The sequence below is a fragment of the Mercenaria mercenaria genome, chromosome 12 (assembly GCF_021730395.1).
Source record: "Mercenaria mercenaria strain notata chromosome 12, MADL_Memer_1, whole genome shotgun sequence".
NCBI lineage: Eukaryota > Metazoa > Mollusca > Bivalvia > Venerida > Veneridae > Mercenaria > Mercenaria mercenaria.
In genome coordinates this window covers 17,421,531-17,442,830 of record NC_069372.1, presented here as the reverse complement: position 1 = coordinate 17,442,830, position 21,300 = coordinate 17,421,531, and positions in this window count along the sequence as shown.

Here is a 21,300-nt window from a genome sequence, read left to right as displayed (position 1 = left end):
TTCTTGTCATTTGGCCATTTCTTTTATAAATGATGCGTAAAAGGAGATCAACAATTCCTGCACGTATATTTTACAGATCTTTCTTTTTCTCGATAAACATTCCAGCAAAGTATATTTGCGTTCCTCTACAGTTTGTGAAAAAAACAAAAAAAAAAAAAAACAAGTTATACTGAAAAGCTTTACCATCCAGCTTTACCTGAATAACTTGCTGAACTAACTACGTTTGGTTAAGGATATTGGTTGTTTTATAAATCACAAAATAATAAAAAAAAAATTAAGTGAGTTTTCCTCTACCAGACTCAAAATCGATTCTACTTATCAAACATTATTAAACGTTAATCAAAATCAGAGCCATATTTGATTAAAACTAGTTATTATGATGCAATCACTTAATGTCATATGATATTTGTATTTCGTTTAAAGACCTGACATATCAACTTTTTCTTTAAACGTTCAATAACTAAACATGTGAACTGAAACACCAAACGTAAGCCTAATCTAATCCAGGCGTTTGACTTTATATTTTAAGTTGTTCTTTCAAAGAGACGATAGCTATAACAAGACGTTGCCCAACGAGCAGATTCATGTTATTCGATGACAACAATACTACACAGTTCAACGATTTGTTATGATAATTTTTTCAAATATTTGAGATTGGTATAATCTATCTGGTTTGTATCTCATATTTAGCCGGTCGATACCTAGTTTTGTGTCATAATGTTAGTAAAAAGAAGCATTAATATTAGACAATGTGGCCCTTTCAATTACTTTTACGTCATTTTGCCTCTTTCTTTGTTTTTGCTTTTAAGCTGACGATTCGTGGAAGAACAATATGTCTATCTCGACTTTCTGTAACCATTCGATTTGTTTCATGTGAAACTGTATCAATACACTTTCAAACAATTATTGTAACCGTGACAACTAGACAATACTCATTAGAAACTTGTATAGAGAAAGACGAACAATATACTTAATATAGACAAATAAGGGATGAGTATAAACATGGTAAAATTAAGAGATTTTATCATTCAGACGAGTAATACAGCTATATTTTGAAAATACGCCATTGAGAATGTAAAACACCAAAAAAACATTCATGATACAGCATTAAAAGTTGAATCGAAGACAAGTAATAATAAACTGTAACTAAAGAGATTGTTATATATAATTTGTTTTACAAATCTAGGCGTTTCATTGCAAATCTCTGTTTCTACTGACATGTTGTATTTGAAAATACTTGCGAATTTATTTTGAAAACAATGCCTTTCAAGTAGAATGGAAAACATCCACCTTTTAAATGACAAAGCGCCGTCACATTATGTTGATATTGTAAATCGATTTCTTATGGAAAAAATGGTTCCTCTGCTTGAACATCTTGCTTATAAAGCAGTTCCTCATGTGACTAATTTTAATTAGCTAAACGGAAAATTGTTTGTCTGGACACAGATACTGTATACATCTAGGATAGTCCTGGGTTTCGCTATGTTGTCAGTCATCAATTAGAGTGTACCGTTAATTCTTTTTTCGAGAGCGATGAGAGACCTACCATGCTCTTGTTAATTTAAATATGTATAGAAATTCTGGTTTTCTGGTTTTGCTTTACATTGGACTGAAATTGGTATGAAAAGGTATTATTCACTTTTTATTGTATTTATCGGAGCAATCGTACTACATGTATTTCAGATACCAATCCTCAAAACATTATTTTCAGTTACGATAATTTTGTTATCTGTTTCTTGAAAGATTTTGCCTGCATCGCATATGGAAAAAAGTATAAAAATATCAAATAGAGAAAATTTCATACGACAAATATCATTGCAAAAATTCTTTATTTGAACGTTATCAGATCTCTTTTTCTATTGTGAAATTAAAACTGTTTGACAGTAAGTGTAAAGCTATAAACCAAAGTTACAATCAAAACACGGAACACTTTACTCCTTAATGATAACCTAATTTCTTATTTAAGCATCTATTGTACGTGGAAAGTAATTTAGGTCTTTCAGAGAGAAAAAAAATACTGAACTGTCGATATAATTTATTTTATGTTAATAACCTAATTCATTCTACATAGACAACTGTGTCATGTTTCAGTCCAGTGTCTATTTTTCGAAATGTTCATTCAATTTGTCACTTGTCCTCCCTCTCCTGTAGAAGCAACTCAGTCACACACAAAAATGTTATTTTAAATACAAAAACCTGAAGTTATCCCCTTCAAGACTGTGCTTAATATTTACAATTTGAAAAAAGATAGGCATACTATTTAGATGGCAATAATTTTACTTTTCCTTACGTAAATTCATACAGAAAATTCAAACCTTGCAACTTTATCTTATGTAAATAGAATCTGAAGCAGCCGATTATTGTAGACCAATTACAGGCCACGTCCGTATTCAGTAGGCTTGCAAGTGACTGGTTTACAGTTTCTAGATATTTTATAGTGTAACAGTTAACAATACTGAGCGGAAAAGTACTGGGTAATGGTAAAGCATAAACTTTCTGAGATTGTATTTCGCCCACGGGCTTAAGGTATTAGATCACTAATAGAGAACCTCCTTTTTGAAGAGTATTTAATTCCTACAATAAACCTACTTTTACTGCAATTCTTAGGGGGGCGTAGGTTCAAGCCCTACTGGGACCAAATGTTTTTTCCTTATTTTCTTTTTTTTCTAGTAAGTTTTTACTTCTTTCAAGACTTATTAATGATTTCTTGTACAAAAATGGAACAAGATGAATCTTATAAGCGATTTCTTGGTGTTCAAAGTGAATTTACTACTTAAACAGAAGGGGTAGATTTATACATCTTTAAAAATATTGAGTTACACGCGGTGAAAGTTCTCTTTTTTGCTTTCACTCTTAGATTATATATTGTGGAAGAAATTTAGGTAGGTTTTACTTCTGCCCTAAGGTTATTTTTAAATGGAATTAGCAAAATTCAAAACAGAAACACAGCATTCGACCTTATTTTTTCAATGTCGAAGTATGAATTTTGTCTCATTAAATCCGTTTACTTGAGGCACCATGAAAAAAAGGATATTGACATTTTTATTTTGTGTTTTATAATTGTTTACCAATAGTTCCGGATGTTTCTTTTATTAAAATTAATGGTAAAATGAGTTCTCTGCAAACGTTTTGGATAGTGGCTATCACTTTGAAATTTGTCTCTACTTGAGCTTGAGGAGATACCATAAGTTATACAAAATTTATAAAAAATGGCACGGTAAAAGTTGTTTAAAAATTGTAAAATAGTGCAAAACACGGTTACCTTTAAGAATATACCAAGCAAAGGCCATTTTGTAAACATTACTATTAGTGCTCTAATACCTTAATCAGATGCATTTTAAGCTATTTTTTCAATCGTCGTACAAATGGAAGGAATCATATTAAAACTTACGTCGCAGGAGATAACGCCATTTAGACCAAACGACAAAGCCTCGCATTTCATTATTTATTCAGCTCGTTTAATAGATTCAATAAGAACATCACTCCTGTATATCCTTTGTTATTGCACGTTTAACGTCTCGTAGATTCACATTCGGCGCTTACAATAATTTAGGTCTTGTCACATCCATTTGACTTAAATACAACATCCTAGTTCTAACTACTTTTATAACAACCGCAGCATTGTTTTAAAAATTGGCCTACGTTATGGACTTTTATGTAAACATAGACACACTTTGTGGAAGTGGACATCGTTGTGAAAGCGGTTGTTGAACTGACCAATGATAAAAAGCAAAGCTGTCAAATATAAGTACCAAGGGGTTAGATTTACTTGCATATGGAAATCATATGACCTGACATGCTTTCCAAATCTCAAATAAAGATGTTACAAAACTGGTTTCATTAAATATTTCTTGTTTTCATATAACGTTATCATCTAAAATTTGCGTGTGATAAGTCGTTTTACCATCCATAATATATCTGGCGAAACAAACAACTTATTTCAGATGTACTGTTAAACTTCAATCAATATCGGACATAAACTTTGTTAAGACGTATTTTATAGTTAATTGAAGGATCATGACCAACGTATGTGTCATATGTCATACATTCAAACCTTTTTGTCAGTCATTATAATTGTAAAGCGAAATGGAAAAACAATGATTAGAAACCTTGCTTTTACATATGTAAAAGTGCATTGTATCAAGTTACAATATGATATCTTTCATTTGTATAACAAGACACTGGAGAAAATAATAGCAACAGTAATAATAATTACCTTTGCACTGTAAGACACTGTCTGAAAAGTTGAAAAACAGTACATATAAACATTCTTTATAATTGTTAACGACTCTTTTATTTCGTCCTTAACCATTGTTAACTTTGCAAATAATTAGTGAACCATTATATATGTCCTTGGCAACACAGAATAATTGATGCTCTCACCTAGAAAGAGCTATTGTGAAACACATATATTTAGCAACTTCGACGAAGTACTAACGCTTAATTAGAAAAAAAAACGATAGTAAGTTATGTTTATTGTGTTCTTAATGTAAGTAAAATATTTTAAATTGAATTTTATTATTTTACAAATATTCACCCGCAAAGCATATTACGTAATGTGTGTAAAATAGGTTACGAAGGAATTATTGTAATATCCGTATAAAGTCACAATTTATCCATGTTCGCCTTCCATTTTTATATTAGTCTAAATAATCGTCCGTCGGGATAAAATAACACACCATTGCTTCAAAATGAGCATTTAACACTAGTTCATTCGTTTTCTACTTTTTAACTAAATACAGCTGCAGTAAATTCAATTGATTTGTTGTATTAAGAATGTACCAAGACTTGCCTTTAGCAGAAATATAAGCATTCTAACTGTACAAATGTGATTAATTGACAATAAACAACATTGCAAATATAGATTTCATAAAATAGGTCAACGTGTACATTATTCACAAATATAACAATGCATATGTCTACTCCGTCATGTTTTCTACTTTTTATTCAGAAGTGGGGGAAAACCACCCATTTTTACAGAGGTAGCTTGACAGTAATAAGCTGCTGTGTATTATACATTGACAGTTTATATTTTTTATCATTGCTTTAAAAAGATTCAAAAATTGAAGTTAAGATATTGCAGACTACTTTATTTTCACGTATTACAAAATAACATTCGTTTTTCTTTTTTGTTTTTGATTTTTTTTTTGCGCTCTCATCAAATTGCTGTAACCGTGACACTTGACCTATCAATTTGATTCATGCGCGCGAGTATTAAGACACGAGGGTGGGGAGTGAGTAATGGGGATCTTGCACTCCTGGAAAAGACATTTGTGGGGGCAAAGGGGAGAGTGGAAATTAGTGAGATTGGGATAGAGATATTTTGTGGATTGTTGCATTCCTCAAAGCATCTCAAGTTTAAAGACAATATCTTGAATAGATCTCGAGTTGTATCCACAACACAAAACTCAAACTCAAATATTTGAACTCTGTTACATACTATATGCCAAGTTTGATGTCAATTCCTTGAATATTTAACAAGATATGCTACGGACATATAATATAATTTTAAATTAAGCTCACGTAATACGTCCGTTATTTCTTTTTAAAACGGGCGTACAATTGAATGGCAATTTGAATGAACCTGGTCGTGTCGGTCGTAGAAATGCATGCTACCGACATTACCCTCTGCTTAAAAAATGTTCAAATATTTTTAAATGATGGCTTTGATGTCTTTTTTGTCAAAAATGCACTGCTTAGGAATTTCTTGTGTGCCTCTTAAATACATATAACTAATAACTTTTTGGCGCCTTTCGTATTTCAAGTTCATCCATTCTGGTTTATAATGGTAATTAGAATCATCGTAAAGATATGCTAAAACTTACAAATCGGCTTTGTTATCGCGCCGCATCAAAATGTAGAAATACAAACACGGTTTCCTTTGAAAAATAAAAACTATGATCGGTTAATATTCCCGGTCAAATGCGTCATAACATTTATTTTAAGAATATTCGGTCCCATAATGATCTACAGGGATGAAGAATAGTCAAATTGTTGATGTGATTCTAAATTAATGATGACACTCTCTAGGCTGTCTTTACAGTTCGTAATCAATGTCACAAAACAGGCCACGTCTTAGGCCAAAGCTGCTGGAAAAATAGAAATATACTTCTACAGTAAATTGTTAAGTTACAATAAATAGGAAATATGTATTGAACGCTTCTGGCATGTCATTTATGTTATAAAACTTAATAAATATTATAATCGCTATAGCCAATCAAAGCGTTAAGGTAATGGACCCGTAATGAATGACATTCGGCAATTTTCGTACGATTACGGATATTCTCCGTATGTGATTTCGGCATTCTCCGGCTGATTGTTAATATGGACTACAGAGACAGCCGAAGAACACCGAAATAGCATTCGAACGAAAATTGCCGAATGTCATTACGTAAGGGTCCATTACCTGTAACTGCTCTAATGCAAAAACACATGTAACGGCATGTTTATAGAAAAGTCATGTAATATTAAATAAATCCTATGGCTATCTTTTACTAGAACATTTTATATTTAGTATTTAATTCAAATGTAGAAAACATCTAAACGTATGAATACATTGTCTTTGTAGAAAAAAGCCATGCGGTATTAGTAAATAATTATTGTTTAAAAGAAAACTTCCAGATTTTCAGTTGTAGTACATATTTATAATGTGTTCAACCATATATGTATAAATCGTGTACTATTTTCAACCTAATGCTTAGCACTGTTAAAATGCACATAAAATTGTTAAATCTATTTTACATAAACCACACGTAGTGTTTGTTCATATTTTCAAAAATGAAGTTTTGGTCTGGTGCACCTTTAAATCGTGTCATAATCATTATATGTTTGATGTATTTTTATATTTTTCTCACTAGATATTTATTAGGAAGAGTATGGTCGACTACATTGACTCTTCACTAGTAATCGAGAGACATGCTTACGTAGTAATGTTGGTTAAAGATATGCTGCACAACCCTAAGCTAACATTCCAGATATACCATCCACATTTTGCAGCAGTAGTCTGCTTTCAGGAAAAATTAAGTTCAGAAACTTATGTATTTTATTTCATTTGCATTTTTGATCACTTTACATTTAAGTCGCCAAAACCACTACTGGGTCGCTAGCGCGTTGCTATGATTAATATATAGCCTCTAGTTTTTGTAATGTATCTTGTCATTCTACTTTATTATGTACAGTTGCTAATGGACATGTTTCTGATTATAACAATTCCAGTTATACTAGATTGAACGAAGTTGCAGAGCCATTATATGAATTTTTCAACAATCCTCCAACGACAACTAACATATCAACGAAACACAAAAGCAGACTGACTTGCTAGTTATTTCATCGATGTACGGAAATTGCAAAACCTTTTCAAGGTGTTCGAAACTGCGATAAACCAACTTCAGACTGGGATTTGTTGATGCAATTAATTTATTCAGAAGCCTTTTAAAAACAATAGATTCCATATGAAAACACTTTAAGAAGATAGTGTCTGTTCTCTATTAGTTCATAGAAGATGCACATCATATCACGTATTATATTGAATGGTTTGATGTGCTTATACAATGCGACAAAAACAAAACAAATCACATATTATTTACACAAGCAAGAAAAACTCTGAAAAATGGTAAATCAGGTATACATTTATGTCCGAAAACTGGTATGTCTATTGTAAGTGTTATTTAACTTTGAACCGAACAGAACCTTACATGTCATGAGTTTCAGGCGCTCCTCGTTCACTACATGATTGATTTAGATTTATAAGGCAGTATACAAAATATACGGTAGCTGTATATGCGAAACAGTAGAATGGTTAGGAGCACAGTTTCCCTCTCTTAGGTTTATTTTTACAACAAAACATGTATTTGTGTATGAATAATTCCGGCCCACCTAGACGAGTAGGTATTATGATAGGAATTTTATTTAAACACAACGTAAAAAACCGAAGCTTTCAAATCACATAGAGGCTTTTGTAACACTGTTTTCTATGCTAGCAATTACAAATGCATTGGCAAGCTGAGAACCAGCTACTACAATAATTAAACTTAATTAAAGAAAGTATTTCAAAATACAAGAAGCTTCCTTTCTTGCCTAGCTGGTTGATAATATATTCCAGTATATATTTTTGACAGATATTTCAGTCTCTGTTATGTTGAACATTATTTTTTTAACAGGCCGCTAACAAAAATCTAATCATGTGTTCAAATTAAATGGTGATTAAAATACGCGGTGTATTTGTAATGAATTCTATTTAAACGCCATTTTGCTTATATTATATTACTCAGCATTCTTGAGACAGGAAGGATTCATTTTAACTTAAAAAGTTATTATTACAATAAAAAGAACGCACGCATTGATAATCTAAATACATTTGGAGAACAAAATATATTCGTTCTTTTTTATTGTCAAAAGTATTGTAATTTACGAGAGGAAAATGTATGAAATAGGCAGATACTAGTATAATATTTGCTATGAAACAAATTTTCCGTTTATGGTCAGTGTTTTCACAGTTTCTGCCATTTTAAGAATAGATAAAAGCTGTATTATATTTGAATGAGCAATTTAATATAATGAGCATATATACCAGAATAACAAAACACTACTTCCATTCCAAATACAGCGCTATTACTCAAGTTATGATTTGCTGATTTCATGATAAAGCGTATTAGACAGTTAACTCGATAACAGATACAATGAATTGATACATATAGTGCGCATTAAGGGATATATTTAGATTAATACAATGTAGCTTTCCCATATGTGAGATCTGCGAGGATAGAAGTTCACAATATGCATAAGTATAGGTACAAATGATTTATATGAAAAGAAATCGCTACCATAATACACCGTGCCTATTACGTAAAAGTGTCTAGCACACCACAAGGAATCATCTCTATATGTCATAAATATATACCATTTATACTATCCACTATACGGTTGAGATTTGCTACATGGTACTGATAAAAAGAGGAGGGATCCATAGCCGCGTGGTTAAGGGCACTGCCTTCGAATTACTTGCCTCTCACGGATGTAAATTCGAGCCTTACTTGCGGCGTTGAATTTTTTATGTGAGCAAGCCATTCAGCTGGCATACGAGAGGTCGGTGGTTCTACATATATCAAGGTGCTTTCTATGATAAAATTATGCATGGAGGGGCACCTGGGGTCTTCCTTCACCATCAAAGCAATTGTATTACAAATTGTAAAGGCGGCCTAGTGACTGGCATCATTAATTTAGAATACATCAACAATTTGTCACTACGGTATCACCTGCAGATCACTATGGACACGAAAATTCTTAAGTTCCGTGTTATGACGCATTTGACCCGGCTACCGGGAATATTTACAGATGATAGATTCCATTTTTAGAAAGTAACAGTGCTTGCCTTTGCAATGATTAAAGCGGCGCGGTAACAAAGCCAATAATTATTGTAAAAGGTTTGCCATTTCTTAGACATTGTCGTGATTTTGATGACGTATATTTACAATTATAAACCGAAATAAATGAAAGACAGATGAAAACTTTGGTCAGCTATATGAATGTAAGAAGTTGCTGACTGTATTATTTGCAAGATACTGGCAAAAAACTAAGTGCTGATTTGAAAGATTTGTTATGTGCAATGACACACTTAGTTATGGCTCCTTTAACAGATGAATTTGTAAAATATAATTGATAAAAGCCAGAAAAAAAACTTTGACATCATCAACAAGAATTAAATTAAGAAAATTAAATGAGATATATTTCTATTAGTTTTTTGTTGCTAATACTTCTTCTGGAAAAATATTGTAATTTAGAACTAAGCAGATAATTAATCAACTAGTCCTTTCTTGTTTCAGATGGCGTCTTAATCTTCGAAACATGTGATGAGAAAATGTTATCCCCGCTGGCTGCTATCAAGCAAATCTAGGAAACTGGGACACATGATAATGTTTATTTAAATGTTAAAGGTAAACATCGTGTTGTCCATCTTATAATAATTAATGAACTATTCTAAGGATTGTTTCATTATATAAATGTCACAAAAACACGTACATACATATGAGAGTTAACTAATATATGAATATATTACTATATGTTCGGACGATTAAATGACGGATAATGAACAAATGATGAGGTTATAATCATCGTCAAAGAATATAATTAAATTCCCTATGTTTGTGTGACAAAATCGTTGATATGGACAATGACTTTACGCTAGCAAAGTGGCACTTTATTCAAAGAGACCCTTGGCTAATTGCCTTAAAAATAAAATTATCAGCTATTTCTGATAAAAGATGCATTGCCATTTCTCTTAGCAGTTTTCAGAACTTACTCTAAGCAGTTTTGGAACTTCAAGTTTCAATTATTTAAAATCTGTTTTGCAAAGCCTATCACATCCTTTAAAAGTTTTATTTCAAAGAAACAACGCTAGCTTCATATTGCTCAAAAGTGTCGACTGATAAACCAAAGTGTAAATTAGTTTGGTGGTCGACAAACGTACATACTCAATAAACTGCATGAGGAAATCGAATCCGACAAAGAATGCTTAGTAAACAAACGAAGGAAAAGGGAGAAGCTGCCTCTGACTGGGTAGTCCATGTGTCTTTCTACATGAGAAATGCGGTACAGTGCTGTTAGTTGTATCGGGTTGAACTGCAAATGCATAATGCACCTAAATATCTGTACCTAAAATGTATAGCATTGCAGATAATGGCGGATATGTATTGTTAATATTCAGTCCTAGGAGTTTGGTAATTTATCAAACTTAATATTCTTAGTTGTGGTGATCAATCCTTGTCAAATATAAACATGGGTGTTATCCGACAGCTTTAATTACAATTTTAGGCTATGGAATCATTTGTTTGTCATTACGGTTATTGGAGAGTATAGCCACTGTACATGCTATACCCTACCCCTATTTATACTAAAATAAGAACCACGGACATGAACGGGAAAATACACAAATGATTAATGCGCTATTCAAATGGGTAAGTATATTCTCCCTTTCATGACCATGGTTCTTATAATTTACCTTGGGATAGGGTTTTAGCATGTACAGTGGCTTTTTCTTTCTGATCTTGTGCCAGTGATCCAAACAATATATTTCATAATTTAGCGAGTTTTATGGATCCGGTACTTTCAAACGTATATAAAGTTAATCACCTTCAGTCATATGTTTCATTCTTTGTTTCTGTTTTTCCTTGTTGTCTGTTTGTACTTCTGTTACTGTGTATTCTTGTGTACAAATCATTCATACATATATCTATACATACACTACCACTCGGGCCTCATTTTTGGGAGAACGCGTTTTTTTTAAGTGGCCATTCGTAATGAAAATGTGGTATTGTACATATTAGATGGAAACGAGTACATTATCACATTTCTTATGATTGAGGTTTCCTCAGGAGATATTTATCGAGTTTTTTCTACAAAAGATAAAATCTAAATCGGGAAATTTGGTTATCATTTAATTTAATTTTGATGCAATTTTCAATTCATTCCCGCAGGTCATAAAACACAGTAAGCAGATTATCGAGATAACTATTAATCAGGCTTAAAGTTGCAGTGCTGAACAGAAACATTATTCGGATTCTTGGAATAAAGTATAATGAATATTCGGGAGTTTTAACCTGACGTGTTGATTTTGTTTGATAATGTTAAAAAAGAAAATTTAAAGATACTTTCATTTGGGATAAAATGTTTACGTAAATTTATTTAAATTGATATATAAGCAGCATGCTGCATTACATATATATCGTAGTGAAGAATTTGGATATAAATAGATCATTGGAAGAGTTGTTTGTACATGTTTTATAGTATAACACGTTTTATAAAATACAACGTGAAAAAGTTCTTAATGTTGTTCTTCTTGTTACTCTGCCTTCCTAAAAGACAGTGTGCACATGCGCATGCGGTTCTTTATATTTCAATGTATTTCTGTATCATTTCTGTTTGTAACAAGATTATGTGATGGATTAATCTGGTGGAAAATAACCTTTATCGCCTTTGTCATATAATTTTGCAGCATGGTGGGATTACGAGTGAAGAATTGCACTCAATTAACCTCGTGGGGTTTTGTCAATGACCGCCTAAAGGTGGAGTCCTTCTTTGTTCCATTGTGTGAATATTTGTTCATGCTGTCTGTTTATTTTACTTTGTTGCTTTTTTGTAAATGTCTGGTGTCTACATAGTCGTACATGCACTGTTGCTACGTTCTTAGTACTACATGATAGATTAAACTTTAAGAATTTTGAGATTTCCTGGCTTTGACGTGTTGTTCCCCTTTACCTTTTTTTAAATTTAGATATCTATGGTGGCTGATTTCTGCCATTTCGTGTTGGCCTGTTGGCGGGGCGAAAACACGACAACACGAAAACACGAAAACTCGATAAAAACCTAATTTGTCAAGTTTTCCTGATTTCGTGTTGTCGTGTCGGTATGGATATGTCGTGTTAGCGCCCTTTATTTGTTGTGTTTTCGTGTCGGCGACATACCTTATCTGTCGAGTTTTCATGTTTTCTTGTTGGCGGGGAGAAAACACGAAAACACGACAAATACATTACTTGTCGAGTTTTCGTGTTTTCATGTTTTCGCCCCGCTGACACGAAAACACGAAAACTCGACAAATTAGGTATTTGTCGAGTTTAGTTTTCGTGTCGGCGTCGAAAACACGACAACACGAAAACACGACAAATACTTCTCAGACATCTCTTATAAAACTTAGAGTTATTCTGAAACCAGTGACCAAGGGTTTTAGAAGCATTTTTCTTTCTATTCGAACTTCACTCCAACTGCATTATAATTAGGAGATCTGAGATTATAAAACAATACAATATTATGTCAGATGTCAGTTATCGTTTTAATAATACGAAGTGTATACATGTGTAACAGACCCGGTTCCAGAAATATTTCATTGGGGTGCGGTGAGCGGCAACAATTAAAGAATGAAGGCGGCATCGGCTAACCGAGTGGGGTTAGGTATGGGAGGGGGTAATCCCTCATGTAAGGTAGGTTAGGGCGTATCCGCCTGGAAATGTTGAAAATATATTAATAAAATGGTGGTCCCTGCTGCATTTTTCTAGTCCAAATTTTGAGGAACGGGAGTTAACCCCCTCCTGACAGTGGAATCACAGGGTCTCTCCCTTGTCATCTTTGAATTATAGGTATGAAAAATGGTGGTCTCTGCTACATTTTTTTGTCCAAAATTTTAGGTATGTGAGGGGGTCATGCCCTCTTATTTAGGGGGTCAGATGGTATTACAGCGGACATTTTTGAAATATAGGAATGCAATGGTGGCCTCTGATGCATTTTGGGGGTCTAAATTGTGAGAAAATATTATTTTGATATTCGACCTTTGTTTTAAGCTTCTCCGTAGTTTTTACTCAGTTAACTTACACTCAAGAAAAGGAACCAGGACACGAGTATCACAGCAATGTTCACATTTCTTGAGTGCATTGATGTACCAAGTCAATGTCATGCATTTAACTGCACGCACCAAACTGTCACTAAATAGTAATATATTAATACTAATAAAGTTAGAAAATACAAATACAATGTGCAAATTTCTTCTAATTTTGTCAGTTTTGCTAACTATGTTTCGCAGCAAACGTGTTTTCTGGAAAATTTCTCAAACATAGCTGTTTATGTCTAAAGTTATAAAGAACTAGCATGTATTGAATAATATATAAACGGACAACAAAAATGACCTTTCTGTAAAGACTGAGTATAATACTTAAGTCTTGATTTTATCCTTTTGAAGCATGTTGCTTAAGATTTTCTTATTAAATGTCCATGTAGTCTCGCAGTAAGTCCTACCTATCAAGTCATTGATAAATAGTTAATCCCCAATTATAACTGAATCATTGTGGGAAAAACTAAATTTCTCAATGAAAAAAAAATGTTGTCAGATACATGCATATCTGTAGCGTAGTAATAAATCTGTTTTCTAAAAGTATTCTTATTTGTTTTCTCTACAAAATTGTCCCAGTTTGCCTTCTCTCTCCAACTCCATATTAATTGTTAGATAAAACTTTTATTTTTTCAAAAGTTTCAATAAGTTCTTGCATGCTTTATACGCCAACATTAAGTTGCCCGTATTGGATATTCACACGTATTGAGTGTACAGTTGTACTGACGTAAGGTTATTGTTAGGTTTACACTCAATGCGGAAGAACTGTTGCTTACCATGCTTTGGGTACCGCCAGTTACCCTATTTTCTACGACCCTACAGCTCGAACGACTGACCTTCTGACCATTCTGTCCCTTCTCCACCACTTCTGCCGCAAAAACACAGAGAGGAGACTGTAAAATGTATTTATACAAAATGAACGCAGATATCCATGAGATACTGTGCAATACCGATGAGCAATATTGACATAATCAAATTCCTTCAAATTGACGTAGGCACATTCATACATGCGTCAGCGGTAGTAACCTAGCAACATAAGCGAGAATAGGTTTATTAAGCGATGCATTTACAACAGATTACTAAATTAAGCAATACGCTCATCATGACGTAAATTCATTTATAATTTCCACGTGATAGGCGTTGACACGTATTGTTACACCACAGCATATTTGCGAAAACTTTTTTGCAATCCGAAGTACGTCACGCTGGGGCACTTCTTAATATTAATATTAATTTACTGCGGGAGAGGATGCATACCAACGCAAATTTAGATAAAACAAAAAGATCAAAATGCGGTTTTCGTCTTTGACCTGGAATAATCCCAATGATATTGCGAAATATATATTGTCTAAAAATAAAATGGACCTGGTATTATGTCAGCACTTTTATGGAACAAAAATAATCTGAAAATATAACAACATGTCTGAAAATATAATATTATGGAATATAAATAAAGTCGTTTGATGGAATAAACATAATCATTAACTCGACTATGCTACATATTGTATGACATCAGAAAATGTTTAAGTGTAATACAATAAATTCAGATCCAGTATTTCAGCTGAAATTTAGATATAATGTTACTTGTTCATATATAAAAACAAGAAAAAAAAATACAATATTTACTATGAAAATTGACAGGATAATGCAATGACTTACCATAAAACTTTTTACCATACAGTTACTTTATTCTTCCTTTTAAATTGTATCATTCAGGTGTATAGATAAATGCAAGATAAAAAATAATATGTGTGACATTGATTTATCTAGGGTCATATGTATACATTATTAGCCGATGCATTCCATGACTAGAGATGTGCTTTGCGTAGTGGTATTAGCTTTCTGACATGTACCTTTAAACGTCCAGGTCCCTCTAAGATATGTTATAACTTGAACACGTTTGGGTACGTTAATAATATATCTCTTGGTTTGTTTAATATTTAAGTTATTAATAACTCTTTTAAAAGGGCTAATGAAGGTGACATCATGTTCGTTATACGCCATATAAAACATGTGAAACATACATTATTTCGCAAAACTATTGATCAGAATTGATTCGATTGTTCATTCATGACCTAATCATTAACATCACTATGATATATTTCAACCACATAATTAAGTATCTCGAGACTTCCACTTGTGCGATACAGACCGTTAGAGAATGGTATTGTTTACAAAGCATTTTTGAATTTTAACAATTAGTTAGATTGAAACAATAAAAGACGTAATGCCTGTAGAAACCACACTATTTCACGCCGTTTGTTTAAACATGAGTTGTCTTTTTCTGTCGCATAAATGTAAAGGTTGTTCCTTAGGCACCATCAATCAAAACTGATGAGTGTAAAATAATAGCTGTTGAACAGAAAGATATTACGTAAAAACAGATCTGAGGTTTGCTGTCATTTGCCGTTCAGATTTTTCTCAGAATTATTCTTGCATTTACTCCTAATTTTATGAAAGATTACCTTTAGTTTAGCAATGTCCAGGACAACCGTAGGTTTGTCGTTTTCTTGGCGTTTACGTGCACTTCCTTTACGCCTTTTCCAACTTAGTCCATTGTGCTACAGATAAAAAAAATGCTACGGTCCTTCGTACGCTATAGGGTCTGGTAGTTAACATTTTACCAGCTATGCGTGCAATGTTTCATGTAGTTTTATGATATTGAAAACAAATAGTTGTATATTAAAGTGCAACTAGTTTTAACATTTTACCGACCTAACAAAAGAACAAACTTTAGGTTACTAAGTCGTGCAAGGCGTAAGCTTAGTATGTTTTTGAGCATTGCCATATGACGATCTTATACATGTATATATTTGTTAAGGAAACGCAAATTCGCGTGTTTTTCAATAGAAACAGGTATTTGTCACTTGAAAAAAAAATGCATTTGTACAGAAGGAGAGATTCAACACTTCTGGATTTTCAAAATAATCTTTTATTAAGATGATGGATTTCGCCAATTTGTAAATTTATATACATTAATTTTGCTAACAGTTTGAGTATTGCCATATGACGATCTTATATATATTTGTTAAGGAAACGCGTGTTTTTCAATAGAAACAGGTATTTGTCACTTGAAAAAAATGCATTTGTACAGAAGGAGAGATTTAACACTTCTAGATTTTCAAAATAATCTTTTATTAAGATGATGGACTTCGCCAATTCGTAAATTTATATACATTCATACATAAGTAACATGCTGTTGGAGACATATATATATTTGGACATCTTTGAATCAAAAAGGTGCTTACATTAGTTGCTTACATATGTTCCATGGTATACTCCTTTTCTAAAAATCCAAACAGAAACATAAATGTTGTTTTCCGTGTTGCTTACCCTTCTTCAAGGCATAATTGTTTGATGTAATTGTATATAAATATATTTAATTTCAACGATTATACATACACTGTTGTAAGGTAGTGCTTTTTGGGATGCTGCGTTCTTGGTACCTAACAATTCCTACTTTACCGGGTCTTTAACTCTTGCTATTTACATGGCAGATTTAACCTTAACTTATAATGTAAAACTGTGTTAGTTTGAGCATGTATATAGCCGGCTGACCATATGCATAACATATAATAAAGTGTCAAAACTAATTATATATATATATATCGCGAACTGGACTGACAGGAATCAATTAAGCTCATTTTCAAAGTGAATATAAAACTCCCTTAAACATTATTATAACTGTGTTTGAAAAATTAATGTATATAGACAGCTGAACATATGTATAACATAAATGAAAGTGTCAAATCTAAGTTTAGATGCATTGCTGGTTGGGCTGACACGAATCAATTGAGTATTATTATTATTATTATTATTATTATTATTATTATTATTATCATCAGTATCATCATCATCAAACATAGTTATCTGGCACTCTTTTCCTGTAACAAAACACGTTCTAAAATTACAAAATATAAGAAAACTGTTATAAGCTTCTTACTAGACTTTATAAATTTAAATTATAAGTTTATTCAATAAATGTTATAATGATATAATGATTAAGCCTGCAAGTGAAATACAGTAAATGAATACTTTGATAATTATTTCGAAATTTCTTATATTCATTCCGGTTTTGTCATGGAACTAGCTAAACATTTCATTATTCAGCACAACCATAAGTTTTGAACAACTGATGTATAGTTAACTCTTCCGGACAAAGTTGCTATAATCATGACTTTATTCCGTATAATGTTAACAGCACAATCAATAATATGTGATGAACCATATATTAATGGACATCAAAATAAGCGTTGCTTGGTATTCAATCAAATTCGGAAATAATCATGATATAACATAGTCTCGCATTCCAGAGAACTTCCTGTATCACTTCATTATAACAACGAATGTGAGTTAGGAAAATGTATTGCGTTGTGCAGCATTGGATATACTCGTATGGTACAGCAACTTCGTGTTTTCCGAATAATTGTTGATTGTAATTGCTTTACAAGAGAGGATATTGACAGTTAAGGTCAAGTATGTCTTTAAAGAAAATATAAATATTGTTTCCCTAGGGTTTGGGATGCTGACACAAATTTACTTCTTTTTATCTGGCGTTTGATAATGTTTGGAGAAGTGGTAATTGAATTTTTAGTTTTCAATTTAGAATTGTCTATAAGCTTTCAAGATGGAAACGCCTTTCATTCTGAAAAAAGGTTTTTATAATCAAAGTTAGATTGATTTTTTTTCATTTGTACGACACTCAAGTGGTTTCTTTCGATGCTGTTGATGGAAAGTCCCTTAACCTTTAGCATGCTAGATAAATTGTCGTCTGCTGGAAATGTCGTCTGCTAAAATTGTAAAGTTCATTCAATTTGCTCCAAAATTGGAAGAAATATTGTCAGAGTAGCAAACAGCTTGGAACCTGATCAGACGCCGATTTAATCGGCGTCTGATCTGGTTCTAAGGTGTTTGCAAAGGCTGTTAAATTCTCCTGCAGCAGGCTAAGGGTTAAAATCAACAAAATACGGTTGATTCGTTACACATATAAATAGTGTATTATGAAAACGCAAGCCACATCTTAACAATTGACATTTTACATGTTGCCAAACTATATTTTGGAAGCTGTATAATATGGAAACTTAATCACTGTTAAATAAAAATTCTGTAGGCACAGTCTGAATATATTTAAACATATTGTGAAACTTTCTGAGCTCTTATTTATTCATCATTATCAGTAATATATATACATGACACGCTACCGTTTGATATATCTTCCCCCTCCCCCTTGGGGCGGTAAATGGAACATGTAAGAAATCATGCCATAATTTTACATCTTAACCGCTTCATTGTAACGGAGATTTAATTTGACATTGAAACAAAAACTGTGCAATATACAGGGTAAAATGAATATAGCTACGGAAAATGTGGATATTGTGCTGTATCGGGACTTGACAAATCTTCTTCTATTATATCAATAAGAGTTCAACATAGTTCCTCATTGATGCGTCGAAGTTCCTCAGCAAATAAAGACGATTTTATCATATTCATACAGAAACCATAAGACCATACATTGACTAGCTGTTCGACATGCTTTTAGAGCACACTTCATATGACGTTGTTTTGTCTATGTGGACAGATTTATTTATTTCCTGTTTATACAAGTTTGATTTCAGGAAAGATACATATTCACAGCATTGTATTCAGTTGCTTAATTCCATGTCGAGCAAGCTGTACGCATGCAGTGCTTTGTTTCGGATTTTCGAATCTTCAAATGCAATACAGATTATCAGTATAACTAATAATCAGGGTTTCTTAAACACTAATAGAAAGCGACGAAGATCCAGAAGAAACAGTCATAGACTTTACACCCAGTTTCCTCGAAATGCAGTGTATGATATCGTATGTAAATCATTTATAAGTACAAGAAAATTCAAAGACAAAGTAAAACATTTAGACAAAAAGAGTAGACAAGCAATTACAAGAACACAGAAAATTGCCATGCAAAGCAATAAACTCGTATGTGTTAAAAAAAAAACACATTTTAACTCCACCCAGTTATTGGACAGAGAAATTCGTATTTCTAATGTATTTTCATCGATACAACGTATATAATGCACAGATGAAAAAATTCTGTTATTCACTTGATAGTTTTTCCTGCGAATAAATTTATAGTAACTCAAATAATCTAGAAATACTGAACTGCTGTAGAATTCAAGTCTGTACAAGGCAAATATGTGCAAGAGCTTAGCCAGAGCAATCTGTTTTTCGACAAAACTATGATAAATCTATAAATTTGTCGTTATATTATCCTATCCAAATACTTCCCTACTTTAATTATGCAACTTTTACCTAAGTATCCTGGATCAATTTTAACCTGTTTTAAAACATTTTATTTGAAAAAAATTCTATTAAACTTACCAGTACACTTTATTAGAAAATAAAGTATTAAAAACAAATAAATATTAAAAAAAAAAACAATTTATTTTAAATATGATTGATATATTCGATTGCAAGATGAACGGTGATAATACGTTGTAGCTTGATACTCTCATCATCTGGTTTTGCAACGACAGTTGCAAGGTGTTGATCAACTTTGTTTTTTTTCCTAATATTCTTTGAACGAGAGTATGTGTTTAATACATACACTGTGCATACACTGTCGTATTGTTTTAATTTCAGGGGTGGGTTGGGAATTTCAAAACATTTCTTTTCCCATTGGATTTCTAACATTGCTGTTTTATTAAAAAAAATACATTGAATTGACTGTACTAGGTAATTCCATCGGGTTTCTGCCATTGTATTTTTTTCTAAAACAACATCGCATTTCTTTTACTTTCTCACAATATCACATCTTTCGCTATTAGTATTCATTTACGTCATAGGGTAATACTGATGAATGGGTTAAAAAAGAAGTAATAAGTGTGTTTGTCATGAAAAAAGCCATTTCTTGTAGAGAACACAATGGCCACTCGGGACGCATAAACATCTGGGAATCTTGATATGTTACTATTCTAACATTAGAAAATTAAAGCTTGTGAGTTAATAAGGATTTTTTCCAGCGTTTCAAACCATTTTATGAATCTCTTGATAGTGATATATAATACTTTTGCTTTCAAAAGTATTTAGCAAAATAATAAAAAAATACTTTCTTTTTGCGTCATTTGTGTGGTAAATTAACACAACAACCTGCTTGTTACATTAATTTACTATATCTATGAACAACATGTAGACATCTATACCTTTGAACAACATGTAGGGTGTGTTCTGGACAGTTTAACAGTAACAAAGAGAAACATGTTACAATGTTGTGCCGCCCCTATGATAATCTTTAACGGTTTTTTTGTTCTTAACGAATTTAAGGTTGAACAAATGTAGATAGTTTGACAAACTTGACTGAAATTGTACCTGGGAAAACATTCTGTCTGAGTACTAAGAGGTAGGCGAAAGTGTAGGAACTAAAATGTAAACGTAATGAAGTATTGCATTTGCATCAGAACATATAGCCTGTACAGTACAATATACATTGTTTTCTGTGATGTGACCAAGTTCTTTTCGGTACCCTAGATGACATTTCATACATGGCCTAAAGTATACGGAGTCAAACACAGATCAAGTAACAAATATTTCACTGCACTTAGTCTAGTGGCTTTATGTTAAACTAAATATGACCCAGTTTAAATCTTGATCATGATTTCATAAAGCATTTAACAAGCAAAAACATGTAAAAACATGCACTCTATAGTGTTAATAAAGTATGTGCTGGCAACGTGAAATATGTCCATTTGAGCTAATTCAAAACCCAAGAGAATCAGCAAGCATTCGGTAAAAATGGCATTCTGCGTCATGGCATCTGCGCACTTGGCAGACAGGGCTGAGCAATATACTGTAACAGTGATCTTTATAAAAAAAAACTTCTTCTTTCCAAGAACATTATAGTAGAATGAAATTCATTGGACAGTGATACAGTGTGCGCACAAACAGTCCAG